The 23,061-nt window shown below is 43.2% G+C and overlaps 1 protein-coding gene across 6 annotated transcripts in view; it reads left to right on the forward strand.

Annotated features, from left to right (window-relative positions):
• Positions 1-7,365: 7,365 nt before the first annotated feature.
• Positions 7,366-23,061, forward strand: part of PDS5B (PDS5 cohesin associated factor B) — a 118,688-nt gene continuing 102,992 nt past the window's right edge. For 2 of the 6 annotated variants that reach the window (XM_051619404.1, XM_051619411.1), the window contains exon 1: positions 8,080-8,168. The gene's annotated coding sequence lies outside the window, so the exon portion shown is untranslated. Of the gene's footprint in view, positions 7,479-8,079; positions 8,169-23,061 lie in introns of those variants that run through there. The other 4 variants (XM_051619369.1, XM_051619387.1, XM_051619396.1 and 1 more) reach the window with 3 other exon arrangements.

The following is a 23,061-nucleotide window of genomic DNA, read 5'->3' on the forward strand; positions in this document are numbered from 1 at the left end:
AGTTGTGAAATATTAGGGAAAAGCAGACCAAGAAAACATGATTCTGAACAACTATTGTGTTTTGAAGTAGAGCATGGGGAATTTCTGGGAAGTGACACTCAAAGTGAAAGTCCAGGTACTGCTTAGTCTTGCAAGACTACTTAAATAGCAGCTTACATTTACAGAAAGATGGAGGAAACTGACTGTAATGCCTTCAGTAGAGTAAAATTAAATGGGACATTAAAATAAGTAGCTTTAAATAGAGGGCAGACAGTGGAATGGTAAAAGCAAAAAGTGGGATTAAGAGAAAAAGTGCAGCTGAAAATTACCCAGCATTTTACTCAGCACAACAGGTTTATTTAATGCTTAATATACTAACCACTATATAAGTGATACAAAAAGAGACGATGAAATACTACAGTAGTGCAACATGCTTAGTTATGGCAAAGTTGACATTGTCACTGTTTTATAGAGTATTTGTTAATTTTAACTACTCAGTTGTTACCTGAAATTATTTCTAATTGAATACTTGAAGTTTAACAACTGAGACGCTCACCTTTCAGATAAAACTTACAGTAACATTTTTGTAAATATTTTTCCTATTTTGTCAACCTAACAGTATTTAGGTTATGTACTCTGCTCTCCCACCTCCTATCCTACATCTCAATTAAGGATGGAGAGCATTTAAATCAATTAAAAGTAACTCACAGGAGAAACCAATTTCATTCACTGACAAACTGAGCTAATCACCAGGGAAAGAAAGACTGCTGGTACAAACTCCCAAAATACTAATTCTCTACTATCATACCTGTCACAAGGCACTAAGGGAGGAACAATTATTTTTTTTCCCTGACTACTGTGGCTTTTTATGTGCTGGCTGCCATAGGTTATATTAGTGTTAAGTTGTAGAGATACACTGTGCAAATAGCTGGAATGGTCAGTAGGAAGATTCCATGACATTTGACAACAAAACAGCTGTGAAGCCACACTAGAATTAAAAAAAACCCAAACAACTCTACCTGGTATCAGAAGCCCAAAGTGTTTGTGTATTGATGCTTTCTAACCTATTCCTATCAGACAGCAAGATGGTAGATTTTTTTAGGTAAAGCATAAAAGATGCACTTGCTAGTAGTGAGATAAAGCACAATCACTTCCTGACTGCAGTAGAGACAGATTCTGTTTCACAACATTAACAATCTAAATAATGTTTTGTCCGGTGGCAACTGTAACATGAAACATTTTATTGCTCTCTTCCCACGCTTGTCTCCAAAGGCACTGACCTCTTTAAAATTCCATCTGAAGAAGTGAGGTTAGACATAAGAATATATCTAGAGCTGACTGGAGATGGCACATCTGGGGAGGGAGTAACAGGTTTTGTTTCAGTAGAAAGACTTATTTTAGTAAAGTAATTTAATCTTATTAGTGTTCCACTGTATCTCTTAACTGTTACCTGAACAGATGAGTAGGTGGAGTGAAAGGCTTCCTGCAGTCCTCACCCTGAAAAGTAACATAATATCATCTCTAGTAATTTGTGTGTGTGTGTAATATTATGTCGTACTAAATGACTCTTGTCCCTTCTATTGGAAAACAACTACACAAAATGGATGCAGACAGAGATTTTTTTGTAGAGTCAGACATGTTAGCACTAATATTAAAATGTGGCATTTTAAACTTTAGAATTAATATTGCACATATATTAAAGCTTCTGAGCATCATTGTCTTATTCAGCTGTTTGATTTTTATTTACAAGGAGACGGTGTTGGAAACAACAATCACAGAGACAGTAAGAGTCTAAAAATTCCAGTCATCTTAAGTCACTGTTTCCATGTGGCTTCCTTGCAAATCATTTAAGAGGCATATGAGATACTAAAATTAGTTTCAAAGTTAACTCCTGTTCATAATAATACTGGCCATTTGGTTGGAGAGCCAACACTACTTAATGAGCTAATTTTTACTTTTCCTTATTTATTTTTCTGAGAGAAATCACTACACCTGCAAGTTGAAGGCACTAACTCTCCCTCCTATGAGGCAAAAAACCTTTCAGTGTGAAGGGCTAAGTATATAAATGACATATATTAATTGTAATTGTTTTTCTAGTAATATATTTTTATACAGTTGTTCAAGAGTCATAAGACAAACAGAAGAGAAAGGTAGTTGTACTTTTGCCAGAAACAAAACTGTTCTTCTCACAAACCTGCTACACTAAAGGGAGTTTAGATGAGCATGGTGTAAAAGAAACAAACAAACAAACAAACAAAAACCTAAAAAGTGACCACTTCTACTTCTTAAACTTCTTCAATTTTTACTTTTCTGTTCTGCCTTGATTTTACCCAGATTGTTTATAACAGGAAACAAAAGCTACTTGAGGATTCAGTTAAGTGGTTTTGATTTCTTTCAGGTAACACATGTAATGTTAGAAATGTAACTGGCAATTTGCATTCAAGTAAAAACATCAATTGGCTTCCATTAAAGTTCTTTGTTATTTGTGCTGGCCCTTCATCAGATTCTAGTGGACAGTATGGAGTGATTTACTCAGCAGTCACTCTGAAGTCACATAATGTTAATCTATGGGAAGGGACATTGATAAAACAATACACAATGTATTGCTATTAAAAGCTGGTGTTCGTTGTCTCTGCTGTGTAGGCCCTCCCTCCTTCCTTGTGCTAGTTCACCCTCCTGTGAGCTGCCTGAGTTTGCTAACCAGGAGAGAGTTTTTTAATATGATGAAGCTAAAATATCTGCTTCCCCTAGGGAACTAAACAAAACAAACAAACAAACAAAATTTGCTCCCTCCTATCTCTTCCTTTCCTTGCTCTTTTGGGACTGCAGGATTTTGTTAGGCAATTTTAATATTTCACTGTAGTGAATCAGTAGGGATTGCTGAGGTCTACAGCATTGAGTCATTCTAGGACCTGGCTTCCTTCCAACCTTCCTTCATCCCACAGTGGGATGCTGAGGTTGTTTGAAACTTTCTGTCTCTTTTCACCTGTCAGGTTTCTTCCCAAGCCCCCTTTCTATTCAGTCCTGTGAGGTACATCTTAGAGCTTTTGTTAAAATAAAGGTATAATTGATAAAGTTAGGATTTTGGTCTGTTCTGTTTTGAAGTATCCTAGAAGTTGGAATGTCTTCATATGCTTCCTTGGTTCAAGTTTGTAAGTGAAAAAAATGGAGAGATTTAAGGGAAAAGCAAATAGATTCCTGTATGCAAATGCCTTGGGCTTACTGTAATGAGGAAGGAGACTTGGTAAAAACGTTCAGTGAATCTTCTGGTGGTGGTGTTACCTTGACAGTTGTTCCTATTCATGCTGAAAGGCAAAACCGTAACAGTGTAAGATCACTGGGCACATGGATATATGTAATAGCTTGGGAAAGCCCCAGGATGGTTTCTATGAAGGGAGAGACTGACACATTCACAGACTTCCAGCAGGTTTGTGAGTCAGGAATTACAGAGAAAAAGGCAAAACAGGGAATATACTTGGATTTTCAAAAAGCATTTGGAAAGGTTCCTCACCAAAAGCTATTAAACAAAGTTACCATGGCATTGGAGTAAATGTCTAGTCTGAGTTAGAAATCTGGCTATAGGAAATTAAAGGTATATAGGTGTCACTCTGGGAAAATTGTATCACTGATGGTGGTGCTGCTACTGGTTACCAGATATGGGGCTGAACAGACTATTGGTGTGACTCAAAAGGGCATTTTCATTGTGGAGAAGATTTTGTGTGCTCCTGAGGTACAAAGCTGCCCATGTCACTGTACTCTGCTATTTTCACACAAGATGTTTACTGACAGGAAGCTATGAGAAGAATACTGCTGTGTAGGATGTTCTTTGACTGGTATGTTCATCATTGTCACTTGAACACTGAAACACAACCAGTGTATTCAACCCACAAATTCTGTGTGAAGGATCCAGTGTCTGATGTTCTGTGGCACTGGCTTTATATGCCATCCTGTAAGCAAAATATTGATTTTGTGCAAATATTTTGAATCTTAAGTATACAGTTTCTGTAAATAACATACACAGAATCATAGAATCATAGATTCATAGAATCATAGGGGTTGGAAGGGACCTCTGGAGTCCAACCCCCCTGCTGCAGCAGTAACACCTAGGGCAGATCACACAAGAACATGTCCAGATGAATCTTGAAAGTCTCCAGAGAAGGAGACTCCACAATCTCTCTGGGCAGCCTGTTCCAGTGCTCTGTCACCCTCACCATAAAGAAGTTTTTCCTCATGTTGAGGTGGAACTTCCTGTGTTGTAGCTTGGTGCCATTTCTCCTTGTTCTATCACAGGGCACCATTGAAAAAAGACTGGTCCATTCTTGACATCCACCCTTCAGATATTTATAGACATAAATAAGGTCCCCTCTTAGTCTTCTCTTCTCAAGACTAAACAGCCCCAGGTCTCTTAGTCCCTTTCCTCTCGAACCGGGGAGCCCAGAACTGGACACAATAATCCAGATGTGGTCTTATGAGGGCAGAGTACAAGGGGGAGAAGAACCTCCCTTCACCTGCTCTTTTGACATTTGTCCTTACTTTTGCCTACACTTGCAGGAGGTGGCAAAACTAGTAAAAACGAGTCTGTTTTACAGCCATCAGTGCCCTGTGAAATGTGACATTTCTTGTGGGAGAGACGGGGTCTGCCTTGAAGGCCCAGGCCCGCACTTGCACAGACAGCACGGGACAGCTCTTTTCTTTTAGGATTGCATCCAAAAGGGAGCGGGTTCTTGTTAATCCCTCCTGACGGCAGAGCACCGCTTCCTAACGCTTTCCAAATGACTTTCCGAGGAATCTCCTGTGCAACACGTCTAGCAAAGCCACCGAAGGAGCGTGTAATGCGGTCTCTCGAGGCTTGCCGGTTGTGTGGCGGAACCGGCCGGCGAGTGGAACGGCAGCCCCGCGCTGCCCCCCGCTGCTGCCCCGTACTGCCCCCCCTGCTCGTGCTGCCCCGTGCTGCCCCCGCTGCTCGTGCTGCCCCGTACTGCCCCCCCTGCTCGTGCTGCCCCGTACTGCCCCCCCTGCTCGTGCTGCCCCCCCCCCGCCCGTGCTGCCCCCGCCCCGCCCCGCGCTGCCCCCCGCTGCTGCCCCGTACTGCCCCCCCTGCCCGTGCTGCCCCCCCCCTGCCCCTGTTGCCCCCCCTGCCCGTGCTGCCCCCCCCTCCCCGTGCTGCCTCTGCCCGTGCTGCCCCTGCCCGTGCTGCCCCTGCCCGTGCTGCCCCCCCCGCCCCGCGCTGCCCCCGCTGCCGCCCGCCCTCGGCCTCCCGGCGCGGCCGCCCAGCCGCCGCCACCAACGGCCGCAGCCGCTCCCCAGCGCCCTTGGCGGGAAGCGGTGGCGGAGTAACGGCCGGGCGGGGGGGAAGGCCGGCGAGCGGCCCGAGCAGCGTGTGGGACGGGCTCCCTCCGCAGGGCCGCGCCGGGTACTGCGGCGGGGCGGCGGCAGCACATGTAAGCGAGCGCCGCGCCCCGCGGGTCCGCGCTGCGAGGGGTGGACGGAGGGAGCAGTGAAGGGTTACCCCCCGAATGTCGGTTCCTGAGACGTTAGAGAGCCTCGGCGCAGGCACGAGCAGCGGGGCAGAGGCCTCCGCTGCGCAGCCCCGTGCGCTGCTGCTCGGAGCGTTCACCGCTCCGGGCGTCCTGACGGGGCGGGAAGTGCTCGGCGCTGCCGTAACCTGCTCCAGCGGTAACGCGGAGCCGAGTATTTGCATACCAAGTATGGCAGCACGGCAATTACTTACACAGTTATGCACGCGGGTTTGCATTTTTATTAGCGTAGCTTTTCAGCAAACTTTTCAGCTGGTTTGTAAGTATCCCCGCACGGGCATCCAAGTGCTCTGTAGGGAAAAGTATGTGTTCCCCAACCTCGGGTTTTGTGTCTAGGTACGACCAGGTAGATGGCAATGGGAGAAGCGAGGGGGAATTGTTCAACCTGCGTAAAAAACATGCAGGTTGCAGGATGCTTCCCAACAATAATAATATCGTTCAAATAGAGTACTCCTCTCTTTCCTGCTTTCAGGAAAGCAGGAAAGTATTTCAGTATTTTTGCTTTCAGGGAGAGTGGGAAAAACGTAACTCACCCAAAAATGTGCACAAGGTGAGCTTTCAGGCCTGAAAAGTGTAAAAACCACTTTTTATGTGGTAGTCCTGGCAATTTATCCTGGTAGGACTGGGAGGTTCCCTGCCTCTGGCAGAGGGGTTGGAAGTAGATGATTTTCAAGTTCCCTTCCAACCCAAACCATTCTATGATTCTTCATTAGAAGATAAGCATATTTAACTTAGTTTAAAACTTGAATGACAATAAGGCAAGTTAGTTACAATACGTTAGCAAGTTCAGAAGGTGTGAGGAAACTTAACTCAAGATTTAAAACAGTAGGTGCAATGTCTTGGCCAAGCTGCTGTGTGAGCACGTTTCTCACATTAGGCAAAGCCCTGAGTACATTTCAGTTGATCTGCCGAGTATGATTTATGGTTTTAAAACCATAATAGTAACTTCCATTTTCTCCCCAAGTGTCAGTTCACAAATGCGGCGTTTTACCGTAGCAGGGAGATGAAATTACATCACTTTTCTGTTTGCCTTTTCCTGTAAAGGTGCCCCTGGAACTCTTGCACTCACTGAAGCAAAGCCGAAGGCTTTGATGAGAGATTTCTTCTAGTTTTTTTCTGCTCTTTCCCCACAATTAAGCAACTTCACTCCTCATGGCTTTACAATCATCCTTTAATAACTCGTGTTGTTTGAGGCAAATACTTACCTCACTGCTTTACGCAGTGCACATCAGCAGATGTGCATCGACCGTGGTTCACCTGCCAGGCACCTGCCCGGTCCCCCCGCGGTCCGGGCCGTTTGTTCCATCCCCTGTTCCCGGTCTGTGACGCTGGAAGTGCTACGGTTCGGCGGCCGGGAGCGCTCTGCCAGCCCGGGCACGGCGCGGCTGTTGCCAAGCCTGGGGTTTGGCAAGGACCCGCACGGTGCTGTGCAGCTACCGGTACCGGCGGTCTTGCGGGGGAGGCAGAGCTCAGCCGCAGGCGTCCCCGGCGGGAAAGCGAGGGCTGGAACGGGCCCCGGGGCACCAACTTGCGTGGGGAGGGATCCTGACTTTTTAACACCCCCCTCCGCCCAGCAGCGGGGCGCAGCGGCTCCCGCCGGTGGCGGGCAGGGCTGGCGGGCCGGGGCGCGGCGCGGCGGGCCGCGCTGCGGGGGCGCGGGGCCTGGGACCGGTAGCGGCTCCGGCCGGTGCCGGCGCCCGCGCCGTGCGGGCCGCGCGGGTCGGCAGGGGGCGCTGCTGCCCCGCTCTGGCGCCGCTGCTTCCCCCGGCGGTTCCATTGGAGGAGCCGGAGACAAGTTGGCGCCATTTTGAAGCCGACAGGGGGACCGGGGCGAGCTGCGGAAGGGGAGGGGGTTAGAGGCGATTGGCTGCGGCTACGGCGGCAGCTCCTCTCCGAGCCCGGAGCAGCGGCAGCGCGGAGCGGACCCGCCTGGGACCAGCGAGGAGAGGCGGCTGCGGCGGGGTAAGGAGCCCAGCACCTCGGCTGCGCTTACCCCCACCCTGTTCCCGCTCCATTTTCCCTTCTCTGGGGCGGGGGCGAGGGGCGTCCGCTCGGACCGGGCTCGGCGACCAGCGCTCGGGGAGGGGGAGCGGGGAGGAAGACCTTCCCTCGGCTCGTGGCGGAGCGCCCCCCCCCCCCCCCCCCCATCCCCCTCGCCCCGTCGCGGGGCTGCTCCCCTCCCCCTTTCCCGTGGCCGGCGTCACAAATTAAATTTGCCGGCCCCTCCCGCCCCGGGCGCGGCGGGGCCCCGCGAGGGGGTGGGTGACCTTGGCGGGGTGCGCGCGGGGGCCCGGGGGTCACCCCCTCCCCCCCCCAGGTGGCCCGGCGGGCGGTGTCGCGCGCTCCGCGCCGGTGGCTCCTGGCGGGGGGGGGGGGGGGGGGGGTTGGCGGGGCTGCTCGCCCGTTGTGCTGAGGGATCGCGGCTGCTCCGCCTGTCCCTGCCTGTCCCCTGCCTGTCCCCTGCCTGCCCCCTCCCTGCCCCTCGCAGCCGGCCTAGTCCCCGCCCGGGCTGCTCCGGGGCTCCCGCCGCCTCGCGCGGTGCCGGGGCTGGGCGAGCGGAGCCCCCTGCCCGGCGGGGTCGGTCTCTCCGCTCCGCACTTCGCAGGGATCCTCAGCCGAGAGGAGCTGGCGGCCGCCGAGGACCTCGGTTTGGTGGGTCCCTACTTGTGCGAGCTCGTTTCTTTCATGCTGGCTTTTTTTTTTTTTTTTTTTTTTTTTTTTTCCTCCCTCCCCCTTCGCATCAGGCTCTGTTAGAAAGCGCTCGGGAAGAAAGGGGGGTGGGGGGGATGTGCTTGCCTCCGCACGGTGGGTGAAAAACTATGAATTTTACATCTGAATTGCCAGATGGAGAATGGATAATTTATAGGCTATATATTGTTTACGTTGAGAGCTTCTGGTCAGGAATCTTGGTCTGTAACTTCACCCCTCTGCAAATAAATCACTATCTGTTCTTCAAAACAAATCAACAATTAATGACAGTGAACAATCCTGGAAAATAAAACTGCAGTAGACTAGCTCCTACAGAGCTGGATTTTGTCGAGCAAGTCTTCTGACTTTTGTGTTTGCTGCCTTCGTGGTTGCTTGCTGAGAGCTGTAGTTATTTTGTTAGGCGCTCTGTTTTCCCATTTAACACAACTGCTGAAGTGTTCTCGTGTTGGTCTTTGTTTTGTGCTTGCTGGGTAGGTGCTTTGGCTGTAACTGTTTCCTCTTTACCGGGGATAGAATAGAAGTAGCGTTGAAAATTTGAGTGGTTTTATAGTTGAAAGCGATGTCAAATCACGTTTTGGAAAGGAGATAAGATGATGTGCATTTCTTCAGGTTTTCCCCTTCCAAGCTAGTGGAGTTGTTCAGTTTTCAGATGATAGCAATTTTGCTGGTTATGTCTTGTGTGTAATATAGATATGCTCTAAATATTATACGTACTTGTGTCAGGTAATATGTCAAAAAATGTGAACCTGCTGAATGTATCCTATGGTCATACCACCCTAAAAGAAAACTGATAGTGACAGACAGTCATATAAAGGTAGTTTAACGGACGTGTATGTATCGTGTTCGTCACCAGCATCTGAAAGTGTGCACTGCTGGAGAAAGTAGTTTAGTAGTTTAGTACTTGCGTGATGTCTTGTGTTTGAAGGAAGGTTGTACTTTATTACCATGGGGTCATGTGGTGTGATTGTGTGTGGTGCATTGTTTGGTTTTTATATAGATCTTAGACAGTTGTATTTGGCTATCTGTCTCTTCCATTCCCTTTACTAGTTACTATACAGACTTGATAAACTGTAGTTCTGTTTTTGGTGAAACAGCAAAATAAAACAAATTAAAGTGAAAAATCATACGTGCATAAAACTTGGATGCAATTTCTTTAGTGTGCCGTATAAATATTTGGTTTAGACTGGATCTAGTAAGCTTACTTGGAGACTTAAATTGATCAGGTCACCTAAGTAATTATTAAGCTGTAATTAAAAAATGAAAACCAAGTCATTGCTAGCATTTGGAAAAGCATAGAACTGAAATATGGGCATGGCTTCAGGCATTATCCATTTTTGGCTCTGTTACCTCCTGTATATGAGAAGAGATGCATTTTCTTTTGTGATATGTTGCTCTCTACCAGGCTTTCAGGTTATGCTTTTTCCCCTCTCTTGTCTCTTTCTTTCTTCAGTCATGTCGTTTATCTTCCTACAGAAGAGTAAGAGTTTGTATGGGTATGTGTAGGAGTCTTTTAGTAAGGCCTTTTAAAAGTTTTTGGAGTATATGCTTTTTCTTTAAGCCTGTGGTTTGGAAGAGGTGGTAAAGGCTACTTGTTGCTCAAGGAGAATTTTTATGGGAGCAGTAGATGAGAAAATGTGAAGCTGAACAGTAAAAGCAAGTAAAGTTTGAAATGGGGAAAAAATATATGATACTAGAACTCATTATTTTTCCCTAACAGTTTTATTAGAGTATCCCTTTCCTTTAATATTACTTAGCTGAAATACATACCTTCCTTTTTCTTGATGTAGTCTTCACCAGCACCTTCAGTCAAGTTCCTTTATTAGAACCAAAAAGTAGTTCCGGTATGTGGTACTGACATGTGGTAAGATAGTGTATGATACTCTTTTTAACAAGTTTCTAAAGTAGTGCCATTTTTACTCTTAGCACAAAATCTCAGTACTGCTACCTGAAACAATCTGTGGAAGGTTGTAAGAATATTGGAGGCTTTCTGCCAGTTTTGAAACTAACTGGTAAGGGAAAACTGAGGGAACTTTTTTAAAAGGATGTGTTAGTGTGGCAGTCTTTGGTGGTGAAGTGTTGTGTAGATTTACTAGATTTGTTCACCCTCTGGACTATTTGAACAACATTGACAGATCCTGGAAGGAATCATGTGCAAGCTTGTTTTTAAAAAACCCAAACAAATCTTTCATAGCCCTCAGATGTTGAACATCTAAAAGTTGAGACTGTGCATGTATATAAATTACATACCTATTGCTTTTCCATTGGTGACATGAATATAGCCTTGTAGAAAACTTGATTTTTTTTTTTTTTCTGCTTAGTTCTGATACTTAAGTAAAATATATCAAAGGTGCAGTGTTTGAATGAAAATTTTGTTATTTTAGAAAGTTAGTGGTTTCTTTCAAAAACTCTTTGGAACATTCTGAATTCCACTATAAAAATGCTAATAATGTGAATATTTACTGTAACACATCTAACTTGAAACAATTCCATGAAATACAACTAATATTTTGACTTGGTTTTTAAGAATCAAAATATTAATGCCTCCACTCTTTTTAAAGGTTATTACTGCCTGTCTTTTCATATACTGCTTTTCAACCTTTTCTAAAATGTGAGAAAATTCTGGAAGTAGGTACTGAAGATTAAGACCTCCATTACTTTGTCCCCATCCATGCAGTCTACTCTTTCACATCCCATCCCAAGCATTGGAAAAACATTCTGCATCATTCTGCTTATTTTATACTGCCTAATCTTCAGCTCTGTTATTTCAGCTCATTACAACTTTGGTATTAATATACTTCAAGAAATAATAAAAAAAAGCGCCGTACCTCATTGGGAACAGATGGGAATGTTTGTGCTAATCATCTTGTGTCTGTCACCATTTATATGGTAGTACCGTAACCAGGGATCAGGACCCCATCTGGGGTTTTCTAATTTAGACCCTGTTCTTTAAAGATCGATTCCACACAATACTGTGTGTACTTTTTTTCCCTGACTTTAATTAGAAATCCTGGTGGATGCTTCTGGTGCTGAAATGAGATGCTTCACTTGCATGCTTTTTAATGGAAAAAAATACACGAGGTTAGCAGTCAAAAATGTTATTGTCTTAACTACTTCCATTATATAGTCACCTAAACTACATTTCATAGCTCTATTAAAGAGAACTAGATTTAGCTAAGACTTAATTGTTAATTACTCACTTAGAAAGTAACTGTTAAGTGAGGCTTTCCACCTTTTGTGTAAATACATCTATTAGTTGGCCACAACTTCTATTAAAGCAGCCTCTGGTTCCCCCTGAGACAGCCCCAATGTATCCACATTGTAGCTCAATTCAAAATCAAGAATCAGAATTCTGGAAGTCTTAGAAAGGAGGGGAGGGGAAAAAAAGATTGAAACAATTAAGAAGAAAATTGTTACTCACACTGAGCTTGAACTTACTGCTTACAATGAAGTCTTTAAACATTTTTACATCAAAACTTGTGTGTAATCTTTGGGCCACCTTGAGTTTGAGTGTTCACTTCTATTAGTACTTCTTTGTTACTTGCATGTAGAGTTTCAATGAAGACTATCAGATTTCTGGGAAATCTTTATTTGGCACTATACATAAGGTTTCTGTTCTTAACAAAAAAAGACTTGAGATGAAGTGTTGGCAGTTATGAGAAGTGAACAGAAGACACTTGATGGAAACTTTTTATTACATTTAGTTTTGTGTGGTGTTTCTGTTTTTATTTTTTTAACTGTATCTATATGCTCAAAATTTGAAGGAGTTTTCTTTGGGAAAATGTACAGAGGTGCTAGGCAGCTTACCAATAGGTGTGATACTGTGATAATTATTTTGTTATTTGGCAATTCAGTGTGAAGCATTGTGTGTTGTTCATTATGACTTCCTGTACACAGAAGCAAAGTGTGTGAAAGAGTCTGTAGCTTTTTGTGGCATAAATTTGTGAAAGCTTTCGTGTGGCCTAGTGTCTGTGGATACTTCATGTGTTACCCAGTGCATTTTAAAGGTCTAAGGGAGACAATTTGTGGACATTTAATTACTGGAATATAATAAAGTCTATATTGGGTTTCCTCCCTCTATCAGTACAAGCTAGTTGAAGTAAGGCTGTAATATTTGGTTTTCTGCTCTTTGGAAATGAAAGAAAGAGTGGGTAAGCCTAACTCTTCAGAAGATCTGCAAGGGACTTTTTTCAGAGAGAGAGCGAGTAGGAGATGCATTTTTCTTCTGTTTGCCCAGCTTAGATGATACAGTCTGTAGCTCTTTGAAGCATTGCTGTAGCTGAGGGAATTAAGAACAGAGAAATTTAGACATGTACAATATTCAGAAATAAATATTCTGTGCTCATTTTTAATGGCTGGTATATCTGCACTTTGAGAGCTTGAAACATTTTGCAAGTCTTCCCCGGGTTACAAATGTTGCCTATAGTAAGCTCTCCATCAGGTTGTTCATACAGTGTTATATATGAGCACACTTGAGTAACTTTTTATTTCTTAATAGGTCATTGCCCACTTAATCTTCTGTGTTACATACAAAAATGCCTTAAATCAAGATTCAAATTGCAATCTCTCTTTAAAAATAGGAAACGGTTTTAATTCACTTCTGTCCTCATAAGTATGTGTTATGGTAGCCTTTAGTTATGATTTATATACATTCTTTTCCACTTGACGTATTAAGGAATGAGAGCTGCATATCAAAGTCGACTGACATTTTTCAAAAGCTGGAAAATGTGAAATGAATTGACAGGACTGTGGAAAGGTAAAACCTATCTAGTGATTTGGGTGATTGAATGTCACTTTGGAATACTGGAATTCTTTCTGTCAGTTTCTTGTGATCCAAGAAAGGTGTTTAAACCAGATTTTCCACAAGATTGTGTTAGTAGTGCATTGATTTCCTGGGAGACAGATTAGTCCCTGACTACTTCTGCCTGGCTCAAGAGAAGTTTTAGTATCTGACACAGTGCTGGATAGCATGCTGTAGTTTAAAAGTTGTGCTGTAAATTTCGCTAATTGTTCAAGCAAAGTTGGTGGATACTTCTGAAATTTTAGTCTGTAACTCAGTTTACTCATCTATAAAATGGAAAGAATATAAAATTTAATGAAAAATTTTGTGAAGGTGTTGTGAGGATAAGTTAATTTTTATGGCATACCAACATATTATAGTGACAATTCCAGTGGAGAAGCCCAGTAGGAAATTCTCTTCTGAGTGTAGTTTAAATAGAATGTAATAAGGGACACAAAATTACAAGGAGAAAAGTGGAGTAGCCTCTTTATTTTGAATGAGGAAGAAGTCCTGTGGGGAAAAAGGTGGTGAAAAATCAGGTAAATCAGCTCATTTGTGTGTATTTTTATTAATACTGTATAAGAAATAATAATTTTGTTGTTTCCTAACTCTTAAGAACTGATGTTGCAACTATTTCCGTACTTTCGGTATTCCTTTTTAAGCAAACTTAGTAAATAAATTCACTGTATAGATGTGCTTCTGGGAGTCATAAGGTTGTAACCTTTGCTGTGTGTAGCTACTACTAATTAAATTGATGGAATACTATTAGTAGCAATAAGTTTTTTGCTTTTAACCAGCATAAAGTGGGATGAGCTTTCAGCGGTTTCTTGTGAATACTGGTAGAAGAGCAGTGTAATATATGATGATTGCATGTTGTACTCAGACCCTGGAAAGGACTGGGTTCTGCTGGATTTGCATTCCCCTCCCACCAGCAACTGCTGATCTTTCCACTCTGGTCTCTCTAGTGACTTCTCTGTCTAGTTTGTCCTCATAATTCCTCAGGTTGCTGATTCCAATCCTTCGTTGTCAAGGTAAATTCTACTTCCTCTCTCACCTTGCTCCATGCTTATTAGACTTCCAGCCTTGAGGTTCCTAAACTGTGGTCTATGCAGTTTTGGGGGTTTTGTATGAGTTTATTTTTCTTCCTTTCCCTCCCCCCCCCCAACCCCCGCTCTCCCATTAGCTTTCCCTTAACTCCTAAATGTTATACTCCATCTATCTGATAGAGCTTGTTGGTCCTTGCAGCACGGTTGGTAGAAGGAAGTGTCTGTACCTCAGTTGTTTCCATACTAAGCTGAATTTTTTTCTTTACAACTTAATTAAGACAGACTGCTGAGAATCTGGCTGAGGTGTGGACAATTCCAGCTTTTTCTGCTAAAACAGCAGTAACATCTGGCTGTGAGCAGACAAGTGGATTAGTAATGGATTCAGTTGTCAACAAGATTTACCGGAGGTATTGGTTAGTCTGATTTGACCACGTTAACCTTTTACAGGAGAATTAGGAGACAGCAACCTATAATGTGCTTGTGAAAGTTCTAGTACTTTTAATAACATATGGAAACTCTTTGAACTGTTATATCTTAATTACAGCCACAGTGCAAGCAGCTGTATCCACTTATTGTTACTCCTTTTCAGTTGCAAAACCCATCGTTTTAACAATGAATCAAGATTAATGACTATTTATTTATTGTTACTGTTACCTCCTATAGGTGTTACTTGAGTTCTAACTGTTTAGATTTATGGAACATCTTCTGTGACAAGGTGACCTTCTTAGTAGGTGAGGGAAAGGCTGTGGATGTTGTTTACCTGTACTTTAGTAAGTGTCTTCAGCACTGTTTCACAGAGCATTCTCCTGGAGAAACTGGCCATGGATGGCCTAGACCGGTGTCCTTTTCACTGGGTAAAAAACAGGCTGGTTAGCCAGGCAGGAGTGTAGATCTGCCTGAGGGTAGGACATGGACAGGGTGGATCAATGGGCCAAGGCCAGTTGTATGAGGTTCAACAAGGCCAAGTGTTGTGTCCTGCACTTGAGCCACAACAACCCCAGGCAATGCTACAGGCCTGGGGAAGAGTGGCTGGAAAGCTGTCCAGAGGAAAAGGAGCTTGGGGTCTTGATATCCAGCTGGCTGAACATGAGCCAGCAGTGTCCCCAGGTGGCCAAGAAGGCCAAAGGCGTCCTGGCCCGCATCAGGAATAGTGTGGCCAGCAGGAGTAGAGCAGTGATTGTCCGCCTGTACTTGTCACTGGTGAGGCTACACCTTGAATACTGTGTTTATTTCTGGGCCCCTCATTGCAGGAAGTACATTGAAGTGCTGGAGTGAGTCCAGAGAAGAGCAAACAAGGTGGTGAAGGGTCTAGAGAGCAAGTCTTATGAGGAGTGGCTGAGGGAACTGGGGTTGTTTAGTTTGGAGTAGAGGAGGCTGAGGGGAGACCTCGTTGCCCTCTACAACTACCTGAAAGGAGGTTGTAGGGAGGTAGGTGGGTGTTGGTCTCATCTCCCTAGTAAGAAGTGATAAGACCAGAGGAAGTGGCTTGAAGTTGTTCTGTGTGGGTTTAGATTAAATATTAGAAGAAATTTCTTCACTTGAAAGGGTTGTGAAACATTGGAACAGGCTGCCCAGGGAGGTCCTTGAATTGTCGTCCCTGGAGGTGTTCATAAGGTGTGGGACATGGTTTAGGCACTGAACTTGATAGAGCTAGGTTAGTGGTTGGTAGAGTTAGATGACAGTTGGACTCGATCTTAAAGGTCTTTTCCAACCAGAATGATTCTGAGTCTGGGGTATTTTGACAAAGTGATCCAGTCTAGTAAAATGAGGTGTGTGTTCATACTGTTTATCAGCACAGATCAGCCTGAGCAAAAGCACTACCTACACACTAGTGCACACAGAATGTTTGGCTGTCACTATGCAGCAAATATGTCATAGAATCATAGAATATCTTAAGTTGGAAGGGACCCATTAGAATCATTGAGTCCAACTCCCCTGCTCATTGCAGGACTAGCTAAAACTAAACCATATTACTAAGAGTCTTGTCCAGATGCTTCTCAAACTCTGACAGGCTTGGTGCTGTGGCTACTTCTGTGGGGGGCCTGTTCCAGTGACCCAGGAGCCTCTCAGTGAAGAACCTTCTCCTACTGTCCAATCTGAACTTCCCTTGATGCAGCTTCCTTCCATCTCCTCATGTCCTAATGTGATGAGCTACAACCAAAGGATAACTATAAATGATAAGTATTAATTTCAAAAGGAAAACAAACTCTAGAGTTTGAAAACATACCATCAAGAAGGCTGGGGTAGCTGTAGTAGTACATACTCTGGTTTGTAGCAAAGCCAGGATTAAAATGTATCAATGTATGTACATTTCTGAAAGGAGGATGCAAACAAAGTAGAGCCAGGCTCCTTGCAGTGGTGCCCAGTGACAGGACTAGAGGCAATGGGCACAAACTGAAGAACAGGAGGCTCCCTCTGGACATCAGGAATCATATTTTCACCATGATGGGGAGCAAGTACTAGCATAGATTGCCTTGGGAGTTTGTGGAGTCTCCATTCTTGGACATGCTCAAAAGCTGTCTTGATGCAGTCCTCAGCAACTGGCTTTAGGTCCCCTGTCTTGAGCAAGTCAGTTGGACCGGGTGACCTCCAGCATTGCAGAGTTACCTTCCTCGAGTTAAGGGAGTGAGTAGATTATTGGCAAAGACAGCTTACATTGTTGGTCGAGTGTAGAGATAGATGTCAAAGGTAACATGACTTTGCAGATTGAAATATCAAAAAGCTTCAGCTTCAACTTTTTTTAAAGTGACCTTACTGGTAGGTTCATGTATGATACCAGATGATTAGACTCTGTCACTTGAAGTTTCTTCTAGTCCTGTGGTCTTAAAAGCCTACCACTAAAGCACTTACTTCACCTGGCCATAGTAAGGCTTCATCTAATTGTTCTTTGTAATCACAATTATGGGTTATTCCTCGGTCTTAATGGGCAGGGTTGTTTTTTTTTTCCAATTATTTTTTCAGTCTATGATTTTTTTGGTCACTTAGAGTTTTGTGAAAAGCCAATAAAAATGTCCTAGTGAGCTGGAAAAAAAAGCTAACCTGATGCAAGCCATCTGGGTGGACAACTTCTACTTGTAAAACACCTAGCTGAATGGGATTTCAGAACTAAGATTTCTGTATGTAATACTAATATATAATTTTTTTGTAATAATTGCTATTGATTAGGAGTGGATGCAGTGTTGTTTAGCACATCATCTGACTTTGCAGTGCAATACCCTTGCTTTCTTTTAGGTCTTACAATTCAGTCCATTCCACAAGCATTTTTTTTTAGTAATTCTGTACTGAATAATTTGCAATAGAGTGTGAGATTTATTTTTTTATTTTTTAACATTGTATAGAAAGTTAGGAATGGAGTCTCATGTATACAAAATCTGACTTGTTACTAAAGCAACTTTATATTGATTACCCATCTGTGAAATTTTACAAAACGTTTTGCTTCTGTGGTAGCATGTTAGTATTCTTAATGTTTGGTTTGGTTTTTGTTGGTGGTGTTGTTGCTTGGTTTGTTTGGGTTTTTTGTTTGTTTGGTTTTAAGTCTTACAAAAAAACCCCTAATTTTCACCATAAGGCTCAATAAGGCATTTTTTTTTGCCAAATAAATGGTATATGAAAATAACACCAAGTGCTGCTTCGTCCCAGGGGACAATAAAGTGATTAAAGTTGATTTGTACCTAATGTCCATCTATTGTAGTTGTCTTCTGCTTTCTGTCATGTTCCCCTTATTTTACCCATGGCTTCCATGCCACTCTTGTATTTTTCTTTTCTCCCCTTGTGTAGCCTTCTAAAATTATGTCTGAGGCTTTTATGACTGTTTTTTATTTGTTATGCTGTTTTGAAAAGAGAGCTAATGTAAAAGAAAAAAATAATTTCCATCTCCTTCCCCTATTCCTTTCCAGCTATCAGAAGAAGGGAAAAGGCTGTGTCAAAATTATGGCTGTAGACTTGTGATACTGTGAAATTCTGATACTGAAGCTGGTTGTCAGTTCTTCTCTTGTTTTAGAGTACCAGTCTAAGAACTTTGTGTCAGCGTTTGTGGTGATTCTTGTAAAATAATCGTTCAAATAACTATTAATGCAAGCTACAACAGCAAGATACTGATCTCCTTTGTATACCAATAGAGTTCTGCCATATTCTATTTGGATATTTTGCTTCAGTTAACCAGAAAGTTGTTCCAAAAATTTAAAGCTAGAAATCTTCCTCTAGTTAGCAGTTTTCTTCCTTGTCTGAGCTATTTATTGTTGAGCTTTTGTCTTACGGTGATTAGTTCTCTTTGGGTAAGATCTTCTAGTATTTCTGGTATTTATAGTGATTTCTGCCCCTCTCCCCCTTAACCCTTCTGACTGTCTCTTCTTGTTGCCTCTGTAGTTATGCTCTCCTGATGTCGTAGACTTTATGTGTGCTTTTTCCAGTTTAAATTCTCTCTATGATAGGTGCTGGAAGTTGTACATATTATTCCAAGCAACTTCTTGCCAGTACCTTAAAATCTGTGTTAGATGTTTAAGTTTTGATTTTGTGGGGTTTTGTTTGTTTGTTTTAAGTACCTTGTCTACAATTAATGTTGCACAGCACTAGGATGTGATTTTGCGGTAATTTTCCATGCCTGGACCTAGGCATAGGATCCCACTGTCAGCCCCTTGTTTTTAACCCTTGCAGTTGATTTTCTTTCACACTTGTAGCATTTATTCTTGTTTGGGGGTTCATATGCACTCTTTATAGATTCATGGAATCACAGAATGTGTGAGATTGGAAGGGACCCTTAAAGGTCATCTAGTCCAGGCTCTCCTGCAGTGCACAGGGAAATAGACTTATGAACATGCAAGTATTTCTTTTCCTCCAATCTCTTCTTTCAGTGTTTTATTGAATGACAGTCTGATCCATCTTTGCATCCCTCCATCTGATTTCCAATGTAATGCTTACATGATAAATTATTTTTTTGGTGCAAGAAAAATGCAAATTTTTTAATCACAAACTGATCAAACATCAGTTGTCCCAGGGTAATATGATAACCACAGAAGTTACATTTATTCCTGTATTTAAATTTCTTACTTTAACATGCAGATTTTTTCTAAACTCTTCAAATATTAGAGATGTCACACTAGTGCCACTACAGCTGCACTAGTATCACTATTTTGCTCTGCGTTATTAGTCGCAGTGCTGCCTTCTTGTACTACACCTTAATTTTTAAAGTTAATATAATTTTTAAAAAATTGAAGTGTACATCATCTTATTTTTTAATAGCTTTAAGAAGTTTTGAATACCAAGCTGGTTCATGAATACACAGTTGTCGCCTGTGCAGTTACTTGATTTGAAAACGTGAAGTTCTTAAGTATAGAAAAGTAACTTCTGATTGAATGTATCTATTACCAGTTGCCACAGGAATGAAGTTTTTTCTACTATTTCTTTGAAAATGAGTATCCAACTGGCTGTTTAGGGTATTTCAGTATCTTGATACCAAATCATTACTATGCAGCAGTACAGCAGTACTTCTCCCCCTCCTCCCCGCACCACCCCCCCCCTTTGGTTTTAGATACTGGAATGCAATATTCTTTTTTAGTTCTTACAATGGCCATCTCAGTTTGGCTCCAATTCTGCCTTTATTTTTGTATTTCCCAGCCTTTGTGGTATAACTGTCCTGTCTTGAGGGCTCTGACTGTTTCTTAGAACTTTTACTACGTTCTTGTTTGAATTCACTTAGTAGTATAAAAACCTCCCTTGCACCCTAATCAAGGGGACAAACAACTTAAAACCATTTTGTTCCTTTGGCATGGATATTGCCTGTGACCACTGGGGTGGAATTGTATAAAACTGTGAATTGCTTCTGGTTTCAATTTGTGCCTTTCAAAACAGAGACTTTATGCACTGTCTGTGTCAATATAAACATTCATTGTCTCTGAATGTTGGCAAAATCATATCCTGTGTGATTACATACTTATGTAATGCTGTCTGTGAAACTTAAGTTTTGTCATGTGTATACAGGCTGAAGAATACATAAGTGTGACATAGAGGGTAGTTTTGGTCATCCAAGTATGTACATATGGCTTTCTTGACAGAAGAGGTCCTTTATTCTGAGTTTCCCACTGAGAGCAGTATTTCCAGATGCAGTAATAGTTAACAAAGATGCTCACGTGAACAAATTTCACTGCTTCTCCTCAATAGGGTATAGCTTAAATGTACAGATAGAATGTTGTGAACTTTTCTTACCTTTCTGAAAACCACCTATATGGGTAATGTTGGTGTGTGCGACTAGTTTAATGTGGTGGAATGGAATGTGCTGTTGGCTCATTCTCTGAAATGCCAAAAGATGTCTAGAACATACTCATGGTCTCAACTGATACTGATAGTGGTGGATAGTTGGAAGAGCAACTGATATAATCTACCTGGAATTGTGCAAAGCATTTGACACTGTCCCACATGACATCCTGGTCTCCAAACTGGTAGGACATGGATTTGACAGATGGACCACTCGGTGGATAAGAGATTGGCTGGATGGCCCCACCCAGAGAGTTGTGGTCAATGGCTCAATGTCCAAATGGAGGCAGGTGATGAGTGGTGTCCCTCAGGGGTCAGTATTGGGACCAGTGCTGTTCAACATCTTTGTTGGAGACATGGACAGTGGGATTGAGTGTATACTCAGCAAGTTTGCTGATGGTACCAAGCTGTGTGTTGTGGTTGACACCCTAGAGGGAAGGGACACCATCCAGAGTGACCTTGACAGGCTGGAGAGGTGGGCCAGTGCCAACCTCATGAAGTTCAGCAAGGCCAAGTGCGAGGTCCTGCACCTGGGTTGGTACAACCCCAGGCACAAATACAGGCTGTGATGAAGAATGGCTAGAAAGCAGTCCTGAGGAGAAGGACTTGGGAGTGGTAGTAGGTGAGAAGCTTGACATGAGCTGCCAGTGTGTGCTGGAGCCCAGAGAGCAACTGCATCCTGGGCTGCATCAAAAGAAGTGTGGCCAGCAGGGCCAGGGAGGGGATTCTGCCCCTCTACTCTGCTCTGGTGAGACCTCACCTGGAGTACTGTGTACAGCTCTGGAGCCCTCAGCACAGGAAAGACATGGAGTTGTTGGAGAGGGTCCAGAGAAGGGCCGTGAAGGTGATCAAAGGGCTGAAGCACCTCTGCTATGAAGACAGGCTGAGAGAGTTGGGGCTGTTCAGCCTGGAGAAGAGAAGGCTCCGGGGAGACCTTATAGCAGCCTTCCAGTTCCTGAAAGGGCTACAGGAAAGCTGGGGAGGAGCTTTTCACCAGAGAGGGCAGTGATAGCAAAAGGGATAATGGTTTTAAACTGAAAGAGGGGAGATTTAGGTTAGACATCAGGAGGATATTCTTCACCATGAGAGTAGTAAGGTGCTGGGAATCATTGCTCAGGGAGGTTGTTGATGCCTCATTCCTGGAGGTGTTTAAGGCCAGGTTGGATGAGGCTTTGTGCAGCCTGGTCTGGTGGGAGGTGTCCCTCCTCATAGCAGGGGGGTTGGAATGTGATTATCTTTAAGATCCATTCCAATCTTAATCATTCTGTGATTCAATAATTCATTGAATTGTGTTCTCTGCTCTTCTGGAGGTATAAAGAGGATTACGAGTGTGTCCCTTGACAAATGTATTGTGAACACCAGAATGTCAGATATCTCTCCAGTACCAGAAAGGCAGGGTATCTCAAAGACATCCCCTAAAGAAGCCAGGTGAATATGTCAAGATGATGTGTAATGTTTGAAACGAGTCTTCATTTAGAGGCAGTGGATTTAGTGGGCTTTTGTGAACTTTACTATCATGCATAATGTTTCCTGATTGTAATTTGTAATAATTAAATGACAGACTTTATTATCAGATCTTGTCAGTATTACTTCAAAGAAGCGTGCCACATGAGACACATTTCAGTTTAGAACTGATTGGTTTGAGTCTTCTGTATGAACCACTGAGTTCACTTTTTGTTTTATCAGAGTCATAACACTAGCAAGAGGAATGGGAAAAGTCTGGTTTCTTCAGTTAGGTAAATATATGCAGTTTAATTTTACTCCTGCTTTGACCAAGCCCTTATTGTAGACTGGGTATTTTTTGACTGCATTCTTTCCTAAACTCTATTCAAATCATCCTGAAGCACAGACTGTGAAGTCATAGACATAATCAATGAAGACAATTTTTGCAGGCTTTATTATTAAAATCAAGAGTCAGTAGACAATATGTATATCATGTCATATATGTATATCAGAGGGCAGTCATCAGTGGTGCAGGGTCCTGCTGGAGACCTGTAACTAGTGGAGTCCCTCAGGGATCAGTGCTAGATCCAGTCCTATTCAACATCTTCATCAATGACATGGATGTGGGGGCACAGAATGTATCCTTAGCAAATTTGGCAGTGACACAAAGCTGGGAGGATTGGCTGATTCACCTGAAAGCTGTGTGGCCGTTCAGCAGGATTTGGACAGACTGGAGAGCTGGGCAAAGAGGAACCTAATGAGGTTCAGCAAGAATTAAGTGTAGAGTCCTGCACCTGGGAAGGAATAAAAAAATGAACCAGAACAGATTAGGAAGTGATCTGCTAGAGTGCAGCCCTGTGGAGAAGAACCTTGGAGTCCTGGTGGACAACAGGTTATCCATGAGACAGCAATGTGTCTTTGTGGCCAAGAAGGCCAGTGGTACCCTGGGGTCCATTAAGAAGAGTGTGTCCAGCAGGTTGAGGGAGGTTCTTCTCCCCCTCTACTCTGCCCTGGTGAGACCACATCTGGAGTACTGTGTCTAGTTCTAGGCTACCCAGTTCAAGAGGGATAGGGCTTTACTTGAGAGAGTCCAATGACTCTCTCAATGAGGATGGTTAAGGGACTGGAACATCTGTCATACGTGGAAGGGCTGAGAGACCTGGGGCTGTTCAGTCTTGAGAAGAAAAGACTGAGAGGGGATCTTATTAATGTATATAAATATCTGAAGGGTGGGTGTCAAGAAGGAAGGGCCAGTCTCTTTTCACTTGTGCCCTGTGATAGGACAAGGGGCAATGGATGCAAACTCAAGCACAGGAAGTTC

Source organism: Apus apus, chromosome 1 (assembly GCF_020740795.1).
Source record: "Apus apus isolate bApuApu2 chromosome 1, bApuApu2.pri.cur, whole genome shotgun sequence".
Lineage (NCBI taxonomy): Eukaryota > Metazoa > Chordata > Aves > Apodiformes > Apodidae > Apus > Apus apus.